The 22,140-nt window shown below is 46.8% G+C and overlaps 1 protein-coding gene across 1 annotated transcript in view; it reads left to right on the top strand.

Annotated features, from left to right (window-relative positions):
• The window catches only part of SETBP1 (SET binding protein 1), a 259,420-nt gene that overhangs the window by 18,936 nt on the left and 218,344 nt on the right, over positions 1-22,140 (top strand). The window lies entirely within an intron of this gene.

Genomic DNA, 22,140 nt, shown 5'->3' on the forward strand with positions numbered 1-22,140 from the left:
TACAAATACTTCACCTCTGGCTCCTTAGTAACACGTGGGTATCATGAGTTCAGACAGGAACCCAAATTTGATGAAAGACTCATGCATGAGTATCTCCAAAAGCTGGACAAATTCTTCTTGGATGTAGGCATCCACTGATTAGGGCTCGGGGCTTGGATCCCTTGCTGTGCAGAAGGTCCCTTCTTCACCCGTACCTTATACACTTGATGGATGCTCAAAGGCTACTTGAAGTCTTGAGGAGGCTAATTGCCAACTGCTCTCCCTGGAGACAGTCTGCTCGGCAGACTTAGACCAAAATTCTGATAACTCTAAATCACTTTTTGAAGCATCAACATTTCCCATTGACTCAAGGCAGAGCCCAGGGAGATTAACATTGCTCACTCTGAGAGTACTTCTCTTACAAGCTGAACTTGAAACCCCCCCCCCAAAATCAAGGGGATTTTTTTCTTAGAAACCTGCTAAATGGCATACTCCATGTGCATGAAAAAAATAGCTCTTTTTAGCACAGCAGAGGTTTGGCCCTATAATACACTGAGAAGAGATTGTCCCACCTATTGAGAAGGATGGGCTACCTTCTTTGCACTGAGCAATGTCTTATTTCCACTTCCCTTTCCTCCCTGAATACTTGCAGAGGTCTCAGGGGAACTAGCGGTTGTGTGCGACCGTGCTCAGTGACAGCAAAGGTGTCACAAGCAATCCCTCCATGGCCGTGCAGGGAGAAAAAAAGACTTGCAAACTGCTGCCTACTATGCATGGACCGTGGAGAATATGACTGCTTAGAAATTGGAGCTTTCATTTCTATTTATCACCCAGTCAGATGGGTATGGAAGGCATGTTCCTTCCTTCATGTGGCCATCCAAAAAGGTTGAATAAATAAAGCTAACTATAAGGAAACCATGTGCAAAAAACCCAACCCCAACAACAACAAAAAGGCACCTTGTAGTGTGGTTACGCTCAGGGTGAGATTTTAATTGCAGAAAGTTTGAAGGAGGTGGATCATGGCCCAAACGTGGCTGCATCCAGCCTGTGCTTGTGCTGTGAGGTTCGAGCTGGCCGGTGCTGTGTTCATACCCCATGGGCAGGCTGGAAGCGCTTTGGGACAGCACTGGCCCTAATCTGGCCATTAAAACAAAACAAAAAAAAAAACCCAGCAGGTGGATGCTCTGAGCAGATGGGGAGAAGGCTGCCGCACCGGCGCATCTATTAGCATAACACCCAACGGCTGCCGCGCGGCAGCTGCTGAGCTGGGGCCGTGGCGGAGAAGTCCCCAGCAGGGATCTGGAAGACCCCAGTGCTGTGATCTCAAGGGGTTTGATGCCTGCAGACCTGCAGCCTGCATCACCAGGATGGTAAATAACCTGTATCTCTGCAGCCGAAGGGATTTCACACACAACTGCCTTTTAGCTCATGGGTTGCAGGATCAGGCTTTGGCTGTGAATATCTCGTATCAAGAGGTGATGAAAGGCACTAGAGGAGGAGGAGGTTGGAAATCAGTGGGAGAAGGGTTCCAGTGCTGGCAGCGTGACCTCTTTCGTGGCCAATGCACGCGTCTCAGGGCAGTTACAGAGATTTGGGAGGGGGGAGGGATATAATTAGGAGGAAACAGCAAGTTGAAACTGAAATGGAGCCGAAGCTGTCTGGTCCACCTGTGGGTTTCCCTGGGAGAGAGGAGGATGCAGGTACCTTCTGTGCATGTACTTGCAGACCACTGAGAGCTGTGGTAGTGGTTAAAAAAAAAAAAAAGTGTTTGTCACATTTAAATGATTCTGGCGGTTTTGATATTTCAGAGTTAGGCTGTTTGGTTGCCTGTTGCTCTAATCAGTGCAAGCTCCAGGAAAGCAGCTACCGGCAGCAGCAGGAGGGAACAATGTGTTTAAACCAGTGGGGCAGATCTTCAGCTGGCATCACTCCATTGTCCTCCTTGGATTTTTGCCAGGAGAGTTTGGCCCAAGGTACACATTTCCCTTGTGCATGGGAGCAGCATCATATTTAGGTTTACCACCTGGTGTATGGATGCAGGGCATATATACAGGCCCCAGAGACGTGTATATAAGGATGGAGAGCTGAGCTGCAAGTGCCGTGCTCGTGTGTCTGGTGGGTGGGAGCGGTTGTCCTGCACCTCATGGAGTAGCACCTGAGTTTATCTTTCCCCCTGAGGAGGAGCAAACTCTATCAGGACTTGAAAAATCACTTAAGTTTGTTGCATAATAATTTCAGACACATCTCCAGTAGTCCCCAGTGCTTTGAAATACCACTTCAGCATTCTTGCAGGAGTTTCAATACACACAGCACAGAGGGCAAGTAATGAAAACATGGAAGCAATTTAAGTAACAGCATGTGGGTACACAAAGGACTGGTAATGCCAGCAATGTAAAAAGGGGCTGTGAACTGGGGATATAGCATTTATTCAGTGGCCACTTAGGGAGGAAGAAGATATGCCTGTTCCTAAGCTTTCCACTGCTCTGCTAATTAGGCAATAGGGGCTAGTGCCTGATTTCTAAAGCTGTGGTCCAGGGAGCGGCGGTGATTAGAAGTGGGCTCTGTGGAGAGCCACGCTGCTCATGTGCCGAGGCCTGGGGTTTTTTTGCCTTTGATTCCAGCTGCTACCCTATATTAAAAGACGTAAACATACATTAAATACTTTCCTCATGTTGCTTTTCCGTGTGAGCAATCGCCCCGGGGATGTTATGCGATCATGAATGGGAGGGGAGGGAATCCAGGAGAGGATCTTGCTGGGTGCGGTTGCTGATGCCCTGGAGCGGGGAGGGAGGCAGGGGGTGAGAGAGCATCAGCTTTGGGAACCTGTGCTCTGCTGCCTTGAATGCTTGGCTGCAACCCAACAACTTTTGGGGTTTCTTTTAAGTTGTGACCACGCCAAGTTTCACATCGGCTTCCCCTTCTTGAAAATAAGAGTGAAGGTAGTTTCCTAACCCCTTTCCCGGGGCTGCTCGGAAGGTGAATGGTAGCTTGGGATGTCCGTGCGGCTGCTTGTGCGGCAATTGGAAAGCACACAAACGTTCTGTAAGCGTTTGCTCTTATTTCAACCCTTCGGTGCCTGGGGATGGAGTGGGCTGAACCCTTGCCACTTCTAAACCCGCAAATGGCTCCATTTCATTTAGTCTGATTGGAGAGGGAGGGAAGAAAAAAGCCAGGAGCCTAAAGGATGTCCTTCTGGCATGTTGGCAAGCCCTGCAGCCGCTGCTCTCCCACCTGCAGCAAGGTTGCTCGAGTCCAGTGTCCTCAGCATCACTAAAGGTGCCTTTTCCTTCAGATAAGGAAACATGCTGTCAGTCTGGAAGGGCACTGAAAGCGTGGCACCATATGCAATGAAGCAATCCATCAGCATTCCCTGCCTGTCATGTAGCATTTAACAAGCCCCAGATGAGCTGTATTTCCCTGGTTTTGTTTTATTTCCTCTTCTCCCCGCCCCCCCCCCCGCATTTGCTGCTCTCTCTGTTTTCTTGTGTCTGCAGACACTTCATTTTCCACCCCCTTCTTTCTCTAAGTGTAGCCTGACAAAGTTTCTTTGGAGCTTCCATCATATGCATATGCTTTGGGGAATGTAAACTCATTTTTTGGTGATTATTATTGCACTGGGATTTTTTGAGAGCTTGGGATGGGTGAATGCATTTTATTGCTGAGAGATAAGTGGCAGCAAGTCAATTGGAAGTAAAGCTTCCTTGTGTGCAGTCAGAGGAAACTCTATCCTTGGATTTTCTTGCAACATTTTTTTTCCCTTTGAGTTCCTATAGGTATTTGCCATTTCTCTGCAGGAAGCAGTTCTAGCACTTTTTTTGCCTTGAAATTCAATTCATTGTCTTCCTTTCCTCTGCCCCACACACGCAACTTTCTCCTGTGGTTCGCCTTTCCTTGAGGACTCTCTCATTCACATGCTTTCCCCTTTGCACCCCTCCTTCTTCCAGAAGATCATGAACGCTTCCCCCCCTCTCCTTCCCCCTTCTTTGCATCGCTGACTGCACATTGCACTTTCCCTCCAGGTTTTCATGTGCATCCGCAGCTCTTGTCGGATTACCCCTGTGCCGGACTCCTCTCCCCGGTGATTTGTGTGCATGATCATCCAATTGCTCATAGTGCATGCTTATTCCTTTTTGCTAAGGGCATCCCCATGTGAGATGTCCTCTGAGTCAGCTCTTCCTGTTGCGATCCCAAACGTGGCTTGGGGATTTGATGTAAGTGCTTGCTCCCCATGCTGCTTGTGGCTTAACAAGGAGGCGAAGGCACTTGCAAATTTGTGGTGGTACCTGCTTGAAGTGGCAGGCTTTGATTTACAGCTGCTTTTTCTTTTTTTTTTTCCAAAAGATGGAGCCTCCACAGCCCCTTCAGCCTAGACCTGTTTCTTGGCTGGTTTGGTCCCAGGTCTTGCTTAGCAAAGTCTTGAGGCTGCTCTAAATGATGCTGGTGGCAGGTACTTGAGGCTCACGCCAGCAGTGTAGACCTCGGCCTCTGCCCAGGTAATGGAATAGTGGTAGAGTCCCAGAAGTGCCAGCACAGTGGGGAGGTCTTCTAGTTACGTTTAAGGTGAAACTGGCTTTTGAGCAGCTGAGAGACCAATTCAGAGCTGCTCTAACAAGCACAAGGCTCCTGGCGTTTTTACAGTCTTTCTACACAAACATATGGGTGCAAAGCTACACAAACTCGGCTCTTTGATATTCATCCCAGGTTTCTTTTTGGCTAGCTTTCCTTTCTACCGCATTGTTGAAGGTACAAATGAAACAGCTGCAGTTTGGTGCGCTCCTACCAAAATTACCTCGGGCTCCCCCCAAAAAGAGAACAGGAATGAATTTCTTTGTAAAAACTTCAGAGTTTAAGAAACCAGTTTTGCTATGAGCTGAGAACCACTCGGGCCTAGGTCCATCTTGGTCCTTGAAGGCACCTGAGGTGCCCAGACTGGGAGCTGAGTCCTTTTGGGCTCCCACGTAGTCACCTAGAGGAGGCTGGTCCCTCCTGAAGGTGGTTCAGTCCTCCCTCTGAAGAGCAGGGAGGGCTGGATCTCGGCTCTTATCCTTCCTTCTCCTTCTCCAAAGCCTGCTGGACCAGTGTCCACCTTGCATTGTGTCACGGATACCTTGTGACAGGAATAAGGCAGAGTTTCTTTTCCAGCTCGGTGCTCTGCCTGAGCCAGCTGATGCCCATCCCTCACTGTCTGTCTGCTCCCAAAGAATGATGATTTTTTTAATTTTTTTTTTATCTTTTGCATGTAGTCAAGTATTTCTTAAAGAAGCAAACATCTGGCAGTGAAGGGATGGGCTAGGGAAATCTAAGCAGGTTTTTACTGCTTAATGCAGTGTCAAATGAGGAAGACTCATTGTATTTGATTAGCTGCCATATGACCAGGACTTGTGGAGGCCATCCGTGTCGAGGACAAGTTTTGTTTTGCAGCAGTCACTCCCACGGCCAAGTTTCGATGGCCTTCTGTGACATTTCCTTGTTTGCTTGTGCTGTTTTCTTTTCCAACCATGACAAAATATCCCCAGTACCGGTTATGGGGTCGAAGAGACAGTGCAGGGAAGCAACTGGGGAAGCAACTGGGAGCAGTGCAGGGAAGCTGGAGGTCCAGCTGGAGGTCCCGCAGTCCCCACCACTGAACAGCAGGAGGGGATGGGTGCTGCTCCCAGCAGCATCATGAAGGGTTGGCTAAGTCAGTGCATGCTGGTTGTGTTTCAAAAGCACCGTGGCCTCCAGGCTAACAGAGGTGTGCTGGAGACATGACGTGCTGGCATGTGCACGCAGAGCTGCAAACCTCTGTACTGGCTGTCTTCGTTTGCAGAGGTTTTGGGATGCACAGGGGTGTCAGTCTTTCATGCAAAGGCTCACATTCCTCTAGCATCAACTTTTGCATGCTGCGCTCCCTCTCTTCTCCTTCCAGGCGTGCCTGACCACAGATACCTTCTGATTTACCTCCAGCTTTTTCATCTTCAATACCTTTTTCACACACACATGCACGTACACCCAGCTAGCCCCCTCAGGTCAGGTCTAATTCTTCACATGCTTTATTCCCAGATGGGTTTCTGGCTGCCCACATTCACCTGCATAGTCAATGGGACTGTGTGATGGACTCATCTTGAGTTCATTTGAATGGAAAGAGGAGCTTCACCTGGTGCTCTCAGCTTGCCTCTTTTTTTTCTTTTTCTAAGAGCACTGAAACTTGTGAAAGTTGGTTTCTGACCACTTTCCTGTTATTTGGCTTCTCTGGTGTCTAATGATGAGTGAACTTGCTGGCCAAGCCCTCTTTGGGAGCCCCTCAAGGGTCCCTTTCTTCTGGCCAGCAAACAATTTGAACAAAACTTTTTTGAATACCGTATCTCAAAGACTTCTGTTCTCACATCAGATTTTATCAAAATTGGTCAAAATATTCAAAAAAATATTGAGGAGAGGATCATGTGGGCAGGCAAGGAGTTTGTGTGTGCATTCGCATACGCACAAATGCAAACACAGTGTGATCACATTAGCCTTGTTTCCTTAGGAAACCAGCCTAAAAATATCCAAAGTAAACATGCATTGTTTTGTTTTTTAACGCTGAGACTTTTCCAACTCTTGAACCTTAAAATGATTCCATTTGATACGTGACCCTTGAGGACAAGTCCAGTTAGCTGTGTTTTTGTAAGAGCATTATTTTCCATTTCTTGCCATGACCTCTAACGTGAATTAGACCAGTGGCTGTTGGCCTCTTCATTTCAGGACATGAAGTGCTATTTCTACATCGTGATTATATTTGGACTCTGAGCTGCGGGTGGTTGCTATCAGGAGAGCGATTCTTAAGCTATGGTGCGTGTACCACTAGCAGGACACTGGTTCCAAGTAGGATGGTCAGCCTGGAAAAAACTACTTCTCCAGGGTGGTATCAAGCAAAACATCTTGTTATTATCTTCTTTTTCTTCATGGAGCTGTGGGCTAGCAGTGAAAGGGACAGTGGAAGGGCTGAGGTGTCTTACTACAGAAATGAGGTTGCGTATTTGAGATGTGGCTTGAACTGTGGCCACTGTGGAAGATAGGATTGCTTAAGATGAGGACATGGTCATTCAAGACTGACAGTCAACTGTAGCTGTGTTTGCAGAATTAAGTGTGTCTCCACCAGGCTTGTTTTAAGATGATGCCTCATGTTCCTATTGTACAGCGATGATGTCTACTGTTGGCAGGTCCTGTATGAAGGCATCAGGAGAGCCTGTCCTCCTGAAAGAAGTTCACAAGCTCTGTAGAAATAAAAGGAGGAAAAATGAAAACATCTTGTCTCTTAGTACAGTATGTGAAATAGAGTAATGAGATTAAGTGACTCAATCAAGGAACCTGTCACAGGCCAGGGTAACACTCGGACCTTTTCAATTGAGCTATGGTTGCTTAACCATGACACAACTGAGTCTCCCAGGTGGTGGCCTGTTCGTCAAGCGTTGGGTGCACAGCCCTTCTGGAAGCCAGTCCTCTTCTACTTGTCCTTGAAACTGGTGAATTTGTTTCACAGTTATTAACTCTCTGCATCTTCACTGCTAGCTTAAAAATAAAATTTATCTCAAAGAAGAGTTAGGCCTTGATGCAGAAATGAGGGGGGTGGAGTTTTGGGGCCAGTGTGCAATCAGTAGATTGAGATGCCCTTACTAGTCCCTTCTGGTCTGTAAACCCGAAAATGTGGTAAGAGTCAAATGAAGAATATTTACAGGAGGACTCATTATCTTCTCATCAGTTTCTCATGGCTCTCTGTCTCACCTGGGTGGCAAGGTTTGTAGAGAGATGGTATCTTTTATTGACATCGGTGTTACAACAACTCTACCACTATAAACCTGGGTGGTTCATTGAGGAATTTCAGCACTTCCCAGCTTCGTGTGAGCCGTTCTCCATCCGCACGGCTGAAAGATGAGAATCAGCCCTGAGGGGATTTGCGGGTAATTTTGCCTTGCCCAACGCTCTTGGGAGGAATGCGGTGGCACAAGCAAATGAGCCAGAGGCCACAGCCCCACTCTGATGGCTCTGTCTGGTGAGGAGAGGGCTGAGCAGTGGACGCTTGGATGTGTCGCCACTGATTACACCCTTGCTTCACGTGGGCCAATATCGCTGGTTCCCCACCTGGTGCTTCTGTGAAAAGGCACTTCTGTAAATGTGCTTGGCAAGCGTTTCCCAGGAGGATACCTAGGAAATAGTTTCCTCATACCTTTGAGGTAGAGTTTACACTGTAATTTATAAAGGGACTGGTTTTTTTCAGTAGTCTCCCCCATGCCCCAGCATATGCTAAAATATTGTGCTGGCCTGGGTAGCTTCACCTGAATTTTACCTGCTGTATTCCCAGGTGGTTAAATTGATGAAAGCTCATCCTTAAAGACTAAGAAAAATAGACCCGAGGCAGATATTTTTCCACTGGGGAGCAGCAGCACTGACAGGGGCTTGATGAGCCCTCATTTCTGCCTCCCACCAAAGTAACTGCAGCTGCAGGGACAAGTCCCTACACCAGTATCCTACTTAATTTGTATTAGTGGGGAGCTTGAAGGCACTTGTTTTATTGCATCTTCCACTGGGAACCAATGGTACTGGATTGACGACATGGCTTACTTCTTACACCCCATGTATGTGCAGGTTAGATGAGGATAATTAATTAGTCTTGCCTGTTTTCTGACATTGCATTCACCAGCACTCAGCTGAGTAGTCTTCCCAAAGACAGCCTCTCGCTTTCCATGGGATACTTTTCTTCAATAATTTATGTAATCATTAGGACGAATTCCCTCCAGCCTTTTCTCTCTCTTGTCTTAATTCCATTGCATTACTTGTAATTATATTCCTGATTTGAAGGAGAGGTGGGGGGGAAAGCCTGTTTCCTTCTGTGGCTTACAGCACAGCGATTGCAAGAGGAGCTGGGAAGAGCGTGATGGGGAGGGATCGATCTGTCCTTAGGTCATTGACTCTGGGCGTGGACAGGAGCTGCTATTAGTCACTCGGGGACAGCAACTGCCAACGTGTTTCATGGGAATTTGTGAAGCACGGGGCAGCTCTGCGGGAGGGCGGCACATCCTTTGCTGCTCCCTGTGCTTTGGTTGGCAGACGTGGCACGTAACCAAGTCATGCTTCATCCTTGGAGGCAGCTTGGGAGCTTTTGGGATGTGGAGCCCTTGAGTCTGCTTGGGGCACCTTTGAAAAGAGTGGGAATTTGGCTGTCGATGTCATCTAGAGAGAAGAGGATTTTTTTAAAGAAAAGGGAGGGCAGCTTGTTAGGGACAGCCAGATCCTCAACCTGAAGCAGTTGGGTGCGATGAAAGGTCTGACAGGGACTTACCCTTGACTTTCTGCATCTGTGGGAGTTCATATTACTGATGCGTATGTAAGACTGGTGAAGTAGGACAGTTGCTAATTAGTGTCTACATAAGCCTTTTACAATTACATTTTTGTGAATTTGGCTGCTGAACTTCACTTCCACCTGCTAAGACGTTGGTGTGGGAGATTGTCCTAAGGTGCTGAAAAGGTGGGATGGAAATGTAGAGAAACCCTGTCTTTTTTCAGTCTATTTGGCCTGACTTAAGCTAATAAAACTTAGCACGAGCCCGTGGGGTACAGCAGCTGTGTGCTGGAGATGTAAGTTGACTCAGTCCATCTTGGCCACATGGTTTAATAGGTCTATGTGAAATCTCTGGGTCAGAGGCCAGCCACCATGCCCATCTTTGTCACATCTCGGTGATGTGTATGCTGGCAGGTTTTTCTTTTTGTTCCCTCCCCGGCATGGAAAGAACCATCTGCTGGGTTGGCTTTCAGAAGAATTTTGAAAAATACCGATTTCCCTTTGTTGTGAGAGGAGGGGGGGGGGGACACGGGACAGAAGGGGAAAGGAGAGCCTGACCTAAAACCAAGCCAGTATTTGCAGGGGTTTTAGAATAGCTCGTATTGTGTTTCCTACTCCCCAAGGAAGGGTTGTCCTCTTTCTTCTTTTCTCTTTGATTTGATTCCCTGCCACTCTGCGAGCAAGTCAGAAGCTGCAGCTGCTGCTGTCAGCTGGGAAGGGAGTCCCCTTGTTTAAAACCCATGTGTTAATCCCTAGTTAGAAAAAGTCGAAATGCTTTATGCTCTCCTTATAGTCTTCTTTGCTTGCCTGCATCTTCACTGCTTACCCACAGTCTTGCCACTCGTGTGAAAACAGTGAAAACACAGATAGAGGTTGACCCCAAACAGACTTGACAAGTAGCACAGGTAGGATAAAGGTCTGTAAATAAATAAACAAACCCAAAGACTTGACAAAGAGACCAAGTCTAGTTTTTGAGAGTAGGGAAGGAGTCGGAAAAGATGTCAAGTGTGTTGTGAGGTCTGCGGAAAAATTATGGAGGGCATTGGGAGTAAAGAGAGCCGTTTTTGTTGTGGTTGCTGGACACAGATGGGTAGAAATGTTTGCTCATGGGGGCTGTGCTTTGTTCCTGAGGAATAGCCAGCAGCCCAGTGGGAGAGGAATTTAAACAGTGAGGTAAGGAGAAAGGAGGATTTGGGCTCTGCCAGATGGAGACAGCCACGCAGGCAGCGCTGGAGAGGGTCTGATGGGTAAATCGGAGGCCTGAGGGATTCAGGAAGGTTATCATCAGGTGTGATGCTACAAAGTTGAAGAGTGAATGCAAAGGGTGGCCTGAGGTTGAAAGGGGAGGGAAAGGAAGAGTTTTGATTTTGACCATGGCTTTTTCTCAAAAAATACCCTCCTATCTTTCCTAGTGGAACAAGAAAATGAATCGCCACAGAGATAGAGAGAAAGGACTTAGACGACGAATCCTACTTACAGAAAATTGAAGGCAGTGCCCTGTAACTATCATGTCTGAATACTACCAAAGAGCATAGGTTTTCAACACTTTCTTAAGGTCCTCCCCAGTTTGCAAACAGAAAATTGAGGCACCCAGAGGTGTCTCACCCAGGGCATCCCACCTTCTGCTGCTCCAACTGCAGCAAGGATCCCTGCCTCCACCCCCACGGCTTGGTGCATTCATCAGACTCCCACCACCCAGCTCTCCTGATCCACAGGCTGTTGCAAGAAACAACCGGGGGCCCTGTAGGTTTTCCCTGCCACCCGTTCCTGGATGGGGTGGTGGGGGGCAGACCAGCAATGCCCACCCACCATGGCATCCCATGGCATTGGGTGGGCTGGCAGGTGGCCCAAAGCTCTCTCACGCAGGCTCCTTCCCGGCAGATGACCCACGATCTCTGCTCCCCAGTTTGGGTAGCGGGAAGGAGCCAGCAGCCGCTGTCTGTCCCCCACCCCGGCCTAGTCCCTTCCCCGCTGTGGCCCCTCGTTAATAAAGAAGCATAATTGGGAGCCCTCCCTCCGTTCTGTTCCGTCTGGTGTGAGGCCATTTGTGTGCCGGAGGAGGAGGGGCAGATCCAGCACTGGGGGGGTTGGCAGCAGGGGAGAGAGGGAGGGAAAACTCTTTTGTTTGTTCAAGTAATTTAGGCCTCAGATGGTTTTTTTTTAAAAAAAACAAAAGAAAAAGAAAAAGCTTGATCAACACTGCTAAAGGTATGCTTCTGGCACATAAAAATACCTCAATAGCTGAGGGACCAGAGCACAACAAAGAAGTGTGGATTTAAAATTTTTGTTTTGTTTCTTAGGTTTGTCAGGAGAGATGTGAATCGTTAAAAAAACCACCCCCTGCCAAAGTTTCTGCCCTTCACCGAGATCTCTGCATCCCAGCACTGTATTTAGTTGTGAAGGACTAAAAGCGGAGCACGGGCTGCATCGATTCCTGGGTGTTGCTGCTGGGTGTTTGCTTTGTGTTTGCTTCGCTTAGCTGGGCTGAAGTGAAAGATAGGAGAGTTGCTGGTTTTTACAACTAATGAATTTCACTTCTGCTTTATATGTGCTAGCACATTGCCTTTGGAGTCAAGACTTTCTACTTTATGTGTACTAACACATTGACTTTGGTGCTGAGATTGCAGCTCTCCTATGCCTCCTCTGTCCCCATCATTCCCTTTAGACATCTCTTTTTTTTTTTACAAACGAGAATGGAAAATCAAAGCAAAAAAGTGACAAACATTCTTCTGTTCCTTTAGGTTCAGTAAAAGTCACCTTTAAACCTCACTGAAGGGCCTTAACTAAGTTGAAAGGGTCTGCTCTGTGATGAGTGGGCTTTGCTGTGGAAACCCTTGTATTTCAACTGTGTGAAAGCTGAGGAAAAATGCACATAGGATAGGCAGAATTTTTTTTTTTTTTTTTTTTTTTTTAAGGTAGAGAATAGGGTAATGGTGTGAAAGAATGAATTAGTTATGGCAAATCTTATTAGTGTCCATTGTAAGCAGAGAAGCAGAGACATATGGGAGCACTTGCAAAATTATTCCTTGTTTATTCAGCTTCGTAACCGAAGCAAATTTTTTTGCATAGTGTCATTTATTTGGCAACTGGAGGGGTGTGGAAGGTGTGTGTATATGTAGCAAAAAGGGGGGAAGGGGGAATGCAGTATTGGTATTCCATTAAAACTGATGCTCGGTGCTTTGTTTGTCAGGTTTTGGCAAGGCTTTTTGCTTTGAAAGCCATTCAGAGAGGATCGGAGCAGATGGCAGGGAGATCCTGTTTGTGTTATTTTTGGACATTCCCATTGAAAGTCTCAGATTGTTGTCCTTTTTCCCCCCTTCCCCCACTTGTGTATGTTTTTCTTTCTTCCTTCCTTTCCCCTTTCCTTCTTGAGAACTTTTTCCTTTTTTTAAAGCATATATCATTAATAATACAACATCACATAAAAGCCGGGTGTGTTTCTGACGAACCAAGCTGTAGATATTTTACTTCTGTCTGCCTAGGTTTGGAAAAAGTTGCAGGGGCACTCTCTCCTCCTGAAGTGGTACAAGGGGTATTAGGAGGGCGAGTTGGGTAGGCATGGAAAGCCAGACTGCCATTTTGGTGGGTTCAGCTCAGTAGCAGCACATTCCCTGGTAGATCAGCAGCTGTATTAAGCCAAGGCAGCAAGTTTAGATTGAAGGTCTCTGATAAAACAACTTCAGTGACTTGCATGACACGCGCTCGTGACCTCCATCCTTTTTAAGCCCTTGTGGTGGAGAGGGCCAGCTGTAGATAGACTGGAAAACTGAACTATGCCCTGGCTTTTCATGGTGGTCTTCCCATGTCACTGGTGAGATTCATTGGTCTTAGGCGGCCCGGAAGGCTTTTGTTCTGCCATCATCTGCGCCCAGACTGTGCTGGGAAGAGAGAACTTCATTGCCTCGCATTCCTGGTATAAGCAGTTTTCTCAAGCAGTAATTTAGCTTCATATAACACCGCTGGAAAAGTCTGCAGTGCTTTTTATGTGGAAGACTTCGCTGAAGCCCTTCACAACCTTTGTGCAGGCAATCCAGCAAAGCTGAGCCCCGTCCAATCAGTTAAAGCACTTGGCTAGCCCAGGTCTATCAGCAAGGATGTGAATACACAAAGAAGATGGGAGGTCTTGGCTGCAGTCAGTATCCAAAAGTTCAGGTGATTCACCCCAAGCTCATCCAGATGATTAAATCTTTTAAGCTAAGCTGGAAATCTCGAGGAAACAAGCTTTCTCATGCTCATTCTGTCAGTGGTTATTCCCAGCTAGAAGCAGATATTTAAATCCTCAAATCTTTACATCAGCTGATATTAGAGGTGCTTTTGCACAGGAAAATGGTCTACAAGGGCATTAAGCTTTGGCCCAGAAAAGAGAGCAAATGAACTTAACAGGCTTTAGTTTAACTGCTCTAACCCTTTAAGACAGTTCAGTGCAGGTTTTGTTTGAGTTCGAGGTGATGATTCATGTTGGTTTTTAGATTGCTTGAACCTGTATACCCACATCCTCATTTTTTTTTTTTTTTTTTTTTTAAACTGGTGCACCGAGGGAACCCACTTCAGAAACTATCATTTCATTCTTAATTGAATGAAAGCTCAGAAATCTTTCACTTGCATTGTAGCACCTGAGTTTCAATGTTGTAGCTCCAAGAGCGGTCTGCTGAGATGGTAGCGGGTGACCCGGGATGTGTGAAGTGATGTCACCTGAAGTGCATTTCGCTGGCCAGAATAAGCCACGGAGGTGAAAAAAAAAAAACCCAAACCTCACCTTCCTCTTGCTGTTACCTCTCGCTAGATGATGAACATCCTCTTGGCAGGATTTTTGCTCCGCAGCGCTGCCTTTTACGCCTGCCTTATTAAAGTTTGGCAGCTCCTTCTTGTTACCTACTGGACGAGCCTTCTGCTTGGAGGACCTTCCCCTGCTCCTGGGGCAGCCCGGCTGCTCTGCCCAGTGAGGGTTTCCCTTCGAGAGCTTCCAGCGATAAGGGCTTTCCTGGTCTGGCATGTTGAGAAAGGAGCCAAGCAACAGTCTCATCCCAGACAAAAGGCAAACTCGACCTACTATTTATGTAGTTACTTAAACATGATTTAACCTAAATAATGCACACTGTGACTTGGCTGGGGGAGAGGGGGGAAGGGGAGGAGAGGGGCTTGTTTCTAATGAGCCGGGAGACAGCACAATTAATTACATATGAAGGACAGATAACAGACAGCAAACTGTCTACAGTAGAGAGAAACAAAATACCGATGTGAACAATTAAAGCGTCCACGTGACAGAAGGGTCAGCGATTTCTCATACAGCGGGCGGCTGGGCACGGCCCCAGGAGAGCCGCGATGGACGCTCGGCTGAGCGGCCGGCCGGGGGGGAGGCCAGGCGGGCGCGGGTTTTCGGGATCCTCCGCCATCAAAGTCGAGCAGGCGCTTCTGAGGCTGACAGGCTGCGCTCTGGGCATTATTTTCATCACATGTGCTTTTGACAGTGGAACTGTTAGCTACTAATCTCAGCGACACGCGAGACAGGGAGGAGAGTGGCCGAGGTGGGAGAAAAAGAGCAAAGGCTCCGCGGGCAATTAGGTACCTGTCTCGGGATGCTGCTGGCTGCTCGGAGGAGAGCTGAGATGATGGAGGCCTTGCTTTTTTTTTTTTTTTAAATGTGTTAATTTTCCTCACTGTCTCCCAGATGTGGAAGCGCAAATCCCAGCTGCTGGTATATTGAATTCTTTGAGGAGTACGGTTAGAGATTTGCACCCTCTCTGCTTCCCCCCGCCTCCCCCCCCCACCCCCCAATTGTAATATTGGAGTCTGGCATAAGTTATCCCCCCCACCCCTTTCATCCTCCCTGCCAGCCCAGCCCTCAGTCAGCCCTTGGCTGTAAAGATTTGAAGGTAAAGGCCGATGGATTAGCCTAGAGAAGGGCCAAAGGTTAAATGAGCAGGGCTAGCAGCATGCAAAGGGCTACGATTGAAATATTTGCTGAATGCTGACAGGCAGCAGAATAGAGGCAGACAAGTGGCAAATTCCTGTTTTCTCCTCTAATTGAGAAAATATTTTGAGTGGTATTCAGGCAGGCTGCAAATCGAGACTCTGTGAAAGTCAGCCAGCCAGGGAGGGGAAAGAGGGGAGGACTTCCGTGGAAACAGCATTCCCGCTAAACCTGTTTCCAAAAACTTTGCGCTCACGCTTGTGGAAATCCCTGGAGTCTGGTGCTTATGTTTTGCTCAGTCATTTTTCCCATGCAACTGTGATGTCAAAATACTCCCCCTCTGAACTCAAAATGTCTCCCAAGCAGAATTTGACCCATTCCTGATGTTTTTGCGGCCACAGAAGTCTTGGTCTGCAAGTCTAGCTTCTTGCATGGAGGTGCTATGATGAAAAATATGGGTGTTGTGAGGATCCAGCTATCATCTGCTGGTCAGGAGGTGACTGAGCTGTTTCAGTGCACGATGCGGTTGAGATCTGATGGTGTGTCAATAAAACATGACAACTACTCAACCCTCAAGTACGTTCGCTTGTAGCGTGGATAATAGTCAGCTGCGTTTCAAGCTCGACTGATGCGTGATGCCTGCGTGCCCAGGCAGGGCTGTTAACAGTCATTGTGAAAGCGAAGGGAGAAAAATTGTGTTTGTCTGGTGCATCACATTTCGGCTTTGCTGTGTCCTGCCTCGACCCGGTCCTCCGGCATCCCTGGCTTGCTCCTGGACATGGGTGGGAGGCTCCAGTGGTACTTTGGGGAAGGAAATTCCAGCCTGATGTGACCAAAAGCATTTAGCTGGCCTTTCACACCCTGACATCTTCCTCCAAGGGGCGATTTAGTCCTGCACATTCCCTCGGCCCTAAGCCTTCTGCCTTCCCCTTCCCCAAATGGCCCGGCTAAATCTGATAATGTACTGAGAAGGTTTCAATTAACATAATTTCCTCCTTACTTAGAATCTGTGGTTAGTTAAGGAGCTGGGGAGAAGGGGCAGAAAGATGCAAAAAGAAGCAGTTCCTTGAGCCAAAAAGCAGCACGAGGGTCAGTGGAGTTTACATTTGCTTCTATACGCTCATGTCATAAAACTCAGAGACCGGCTTATAAAATGTTTTCTGGAGAATGCCATAGCTGTAGTGGAGGAGGGTTTTGGCAGGGCTATATCCTATTCATGGCCAGCAAGTTGTGTTGTGTTTGGGCCCTTGAAGTCTTATGCACTCCTTAAAGATACCCAAGAGGCAGTCGGGAGCTTTTTTTATAGCCAATATGGGCTTGGTTAAAGCTTCAACGTTCATCAGCAGGTCCAAAATTTTGTTGTCAAGCAAAGGGAAAGAGAGCTTGTCCTGCATTGTGGATCATCTGCTGAGGTCTGCCAGGGTTCCTTTCTGCTGGTCTTGCTGTACAGCTGGCCCTGGAAAGGGGGTGACAGGGTTGGGGCAATACTCCTGCTCCCGGAGTAAGGCAAGGGACAACTCTTTTCCAGCTGTATGGCCATGAAGCAGCTGGTGTCTTGGTTGCTCGACACTGCAGATTTGTGCCTTGATTCAGGAGTGCTTTATTAGGAGCCCTGGGATGGGAGTAGGTAGCACAGTCACCACCTTACAGTGGGGAAACTGAGGCACTAACATGCTTCCCTCTGCATAATGCTCTGTATCAGTGTGAGCTGAAAGTGAAGCCCCCAGCTCATTCAGTCACCAAACCATCCTCCTGGCTTTAAATCACGGGTCTGTCTTGACCTTCCCGTCCCCCCCTCAGTCTCTGCCCAGGCTGCACAAGTGAGAACAAAGTGACACTTGTTTGCCTCGTCCAAAGAGCTCACTCAAGCAGGTGATTGTCTTGCCTCCTTTTTCAGTCCCAAAACAAAGTGTTGAAAGTGTTGTCCTGGGATGTAAAACATCCCGTATATTCCCCCAGGACCAGATTTTTGCTTTCTGAGTGCAAGTGGCACTGAAAGGAAAAGAGGTCAACATTGCAGGATATGGGGAATAATTCCCAGGTGCTGAAATTAGGAGAAAGATGTGAGCACTCATCCTCTGCACTCCACACAGGGAAGCGAGCAAGGGAGCTTTAATGGCTCTAGCTGCAGTCGCTAAAGAGCTGATCCTTCATTTGCAACCCTGCCAGAAAAAAAAATGAGCAAGAGGATGAGAAGTCAATCAAATTCAGTTAAAAACTCCTCATTGTTTATTTGGCTTGGGGATGTCGAGAGGCCAGCAGATCTGAGACCAACACTAAACTGTGTCTTGCAGTAAAGACCATGGTTCTCCTCCAGGAACCCTTGTTCACTTCCAAAAGGGAAGTTTCTCTTTTCTGTGTTCAGCAAAGGAGCTATGGTTTTATTTAATCGTGAATATTTTCAGCACATATGCTGCATCTCATTTGCGTGAAGGTTTGGGGCTTAAACTCCAAAGGGGTTTCGACTCCAAAAGCCAGGGGCATCCAGTATGCAAACCAAGGAATTGGAAATAAGTATTTTGTGCTTAAAATGAAAATATCAAGCCATTAAACTTCCTCTGTTTTGATCTCCCTCTCTGCAAAGAAGGGATCTGACAGCACATGCCATCCTCTATGATAAAGGAGGTACTTCCTAAGGTCTACAAAGCATTTTGAACCCTAAAGTGATACCTAAGCATCATTTCATTTTATTTGGCCTGCTCTGGTTTCTAGTCAAAATGAGAGAAATACAAAAACATCTTGAGTCAGCAATGCTTTTGGTTTTTGTTTGAATTTGAAGCCCCAAAAATGAAAGGGGGGCGGGGGGGGGAAGGCGGGGTGTGAGACAGGAAATATAAACTGAAACTAAAAAGGAGACTTGAAGAAGCCCAAGAGAAATGGAAACTCTGAGCTTTGCCAGAATGTCTTCAGCTGTAACAATCTGAGGGTTGAGCTCAATCTGGAGTGGGAAATTGTATTTTTTCATGTAACAAAAAGAGAAGGAACTGATGAGTTTGGTCACCTCAAAAGTTTTAGTTTCTAAAATAATACTCATAATATCAACATCTTTTAGTAGAGTTTTTTTTGTGGGGAGAGCCAGACAGGTTTGGATATCGGTTTTCAGGGGAAACTGAGGCTCACAGCTGTAACCTGAGTTGCCACAGGTTATTCATACATGACACACTGTTCCAAAAAGCTTAAAATTCGCAGTTTCCAGTGCTTTATCCTCCAGGCCATAATGTTTCTCCAGGGTCATCTACTCAGTTGCTCAGGATTTTATGTTGAGAAGAACCAGCTTCTGACCAGAAGTTTAAAAATTTGCCCCATTCACAAAGCAAATTTATTTATTATTTTTCCTCCCTGCATGTGGTTTCTGGTTCTCAGTGTCTCATTTCTCTGGAAGAGGTTAAAAAAGCCTCCTGGCAGCCCCATGACACAGAGTTTCAGAGAAGAAGTGACCAAAAACAAGTTTGGGTAAATGACTTGTTTGGGTGTTTGTAATCTGACTCAGCAGTCCAGACCTTGATTTTTATCTTCTCCAATGAGTGGGTGGGAGGCATGGGTGATAACAGTTCAAAGCAATGCAATTCCTAGCATCTGGGGCTGAAAAGAGGAATGGTATTTTACAGTAAGAGCTATCAACCTCGTGATATGGTTAATTCAGTTGCTTGCCCCGTTGCTGCAACATTTTGTGATGGGGATAGTGGCTCAGGTCATTCCCATTTCCTACAGGACACTTTGCCTTTTTGGAATACTTTAGGAATTATAGATATACTTTATCCTTCCCCCATTGACTTGACTTGTTACACCTCAGACAAATACAATGAGCAAGTTTAGATGAAAGTGAACATCAAATGTTAAAAAAATGTTGAGGTAACATGAATGGGAGTTGAGGAAAAGGAAGACTTTGGTAAAGTTTGATAAGTTTGTTTGGAAAGATCTCCCTTAGACTTTGAATGAAAAGAAAGTTGTCCTTGCCTTCCCCAAAAATGTAATTCTTTTTTCAAAGACTGAAGATGCTCAGAAATTGGAGTGTTTTTCAGGCTTCAGACATCCACAGAAAATTTTGCATTGCCTTTGGGGAATTTGAATGAAAATAAACATACTTTTTTTGGCCAGTTTTGGCTAGATAGGAGAGATCATTGGGCTTTTTTTTTTTTTTTTTTTCCCAAAAAAAAAAAACCCTGACACCATTATTAAACCAAGTCCAAACTGAAGATTTGTAAGCATTCAAGTTCCTCCCACTGGTTTGATTTAGGCCTTTGAAACTCCAGGCAGGCCAGGGAGGAGGCTGGCTCCGGCGGGCAGAAGCTGTGGCCACCACCACACTGCCCTGGCCCTGCTGCTCTGCCTGGGCTCCCCCAGCCTCTGCTGGGAATTAAGGGGCTTTTGGTCATGCTTTGTCTTCTTTGCCACAAATTAGGCTGCCTGGCCAGCTGCTGCTATCTCCTCACGCTCACCACTGACTTGCCAGTCTGATTCCTGTAATTTTTGGTCCAGGTCTTGCAGCAGTATGAAGGCATAGGTTTAGGTCCAGTCTTAAACAGTGGATTTGTGGCCCATTGTGACTCAACGTCTTGTTTGTTGTTTTTTTTTTAATTTCCAACCCGGGTGCTGAGACAGCTGATACAGGGAGTTGGGGAAGGCAGATGGCCTTAAAGCATCCCTAAGGCTGAGAACCTAGTGAGAACCACCAGCTAAGACAAGCATTGTGGCCTTGCACCAACACCCATCCGTTTCACGGCTGGGGGATGTGGGACTCCCAGGATGGAGGGGCTCAGGTCTTCAGGCGGCTTTTGCATCTTTGATTCTTCATACTAGTGATGTGGTTGGGCTTCCTTGGCCAACGAAGGGCAATGTGCTGCAGCAATAGTCCCTGAGTGCATTCCCCCCCTTGCCGGCATGGTTAGGCATGGTATGGCCCTGAGGAAGCTCTTCTTTAAGGATAACAAAAGTCCTTTGGCCTTTGTGAGGCCAAGATGGGCAAACACAGTCCCCTGAGTTTCATGACTAGTGGTCTTGTATCTGTTGGAGGTTGAATTATCCGGATCTTGACGGATCCATTATGCCTGGATTAGTCCAATATTTGGATGGGAGAGCTTTTGAAGGCCTTAGGTTCTGTTGGCATAAATCAAAGAGTCACGGTTGAACACCTTCGGTATGCTAGATTAGAGATGATCCTAATATTGGCTTGAAAAACTTCTCTCAGGCCCATTGGAGCAGTCCTATAATGGAAGGATTTCTTACCCTTAAACAGAGAAGGAGGGAGAAAATCACAGACAGTTAAAGGGAATTTCCAAATACAAAAAACTCTCAGAGGGAAAGCAAGTCAAGGACTCAAAAATTTCTCAGCGTCACACCAATAGTGTAGTCATGAGAGGACAGCATTTTCCCTTAGCCCAACATGCAGATGCAAAGTATTTTGGAACCTCACTACAGAGAGGGAAAATGTTAAATGATGTGTTTCTGGAGTGACTTGGTGCTAAAAAGCTCCAGTCAGAGATGTGAAAGACGGTACCTGCTGCTCCTTGACCTGCTGCAGATGCCATCCTGAGAGTGGGCATGTCGGGGGATCTCCTGGGGCTTTCACTGCCAGCTAAAAAATGAGGACCATCCTTATTCTCTTCACAGGATTAATTGGTTGGTTTTGTGGGAAGCTGAGACCCCAGGGGCGTGCACAGTGTTCAAGAGTCAACTTGGATGCCATTAGCTTTGTGTTGGTTGCTTCCAGCTCCCATATCTCAAAACAAAACTGCAAAAAATCCAACACTCCCCCACACCTCTTCCCAGTTTTCCATACTGCACCCCCTTGCCATTGACTTTAATGCAGTTTATTGTTATTCCTAACTGGGGAATTCCGATTTAATGGTGCATTGGACAGATTGCACTTGACACTATTCCCCTTTCCTTCCATCCTATTTCCATAGAATAGTGTAAGATGATCTTTAGCAAGTCCCTTTTTGTTTAAAAGACAATCTGAATGGAGGAATCACATTGATTTCTGGCTCCGTGTGCTTTTCTGTTCACTGCAACATCTTCTGGTAGTAACGTGAAATGTAAAGACTGAGGAACTTGACCTGGCAGGTGCCAACTCTTGGGAATACAAATGTTCAGCTGTAGGAAATATCTGTGTTGCAGCGGCACTGTGGAAGCAATTAGGTAGACGATAATGGATGGGCTGCAGTAAGATAGGAGGGAATGACTCCACGGAGGTGCTTCGTGGTGAGATCATAAACCACAAGAGCACAACGTGGATGGGCTGGTGATGTCAGCTGAAACCTGTGGTGGAATTCATCTCATCGCAGAGGACTTCTCCCTGGCTGTTGTTGTTGTTGCTTTTAACGGTTCCCAAAGTTGGAGGCCCCCACTGTGGAGTGACTGCAGCAGCGCTGAAGTTGGAAACGCTACCGTGTTTCAGTTTTAGGCGAACTTCTGGTTTCTGTTTCTGCTGTCACAAAGTATTTTGCATTCACAAAGCATTTCTTCCTTTCTGAAGGCTGCAAGTGGGCTGCTTGGATGGGAAAAGAGTCATTCTCTATTCCTAGGGACCACAAGCCCAACTGCTGGAAAAATCAACACGAACTTTGCTTTGGGGCACCCGTTACCACACTCTGCATGTTACTGATCTACACGTGCAGATGCAGTTGTAGAAAAATGGAGAGCCTAAGAAAGGCAATGCTCGTTTTGCTCAGTGGCTGCAAGCAGAGGAATGATCATGCGTGAAAACAACCTGCTCAATTTTGCCATGTCGTAGAGTCAGGCTGCAATGGGAAAACATAAGCGTGAATTAGAAGGTAGTGTCTTCAGGCAGGATCATCTCTTTTTTTCCTCTGTGTTTGTGAAGGACTCAGGTGTAGGCACACAGCTAATGGAAAGGCTCTTTCCCTAATGGTCTGTGCAGCAACACCTTTCCTTCTGGGAAGCACCTGGGGCTTCTCCGTGCCCGTACACAACCCCTGCTGCCTTGGAAAGAGGA

Source organism: Accipiter gentilis, chromosome Z, assembly GCF_929443795.1.
Source record: "Accipiter gentilis chromosome Z, bAccGen1.1, whole genome shotgun sequence".
NCBI classification, from domain to species: domain Eukaryota; kingdom Metazoa; phylum Chordata; class Aves; order Accipitriformes; family Accipitridae; genus Astur; species Astur gentilis.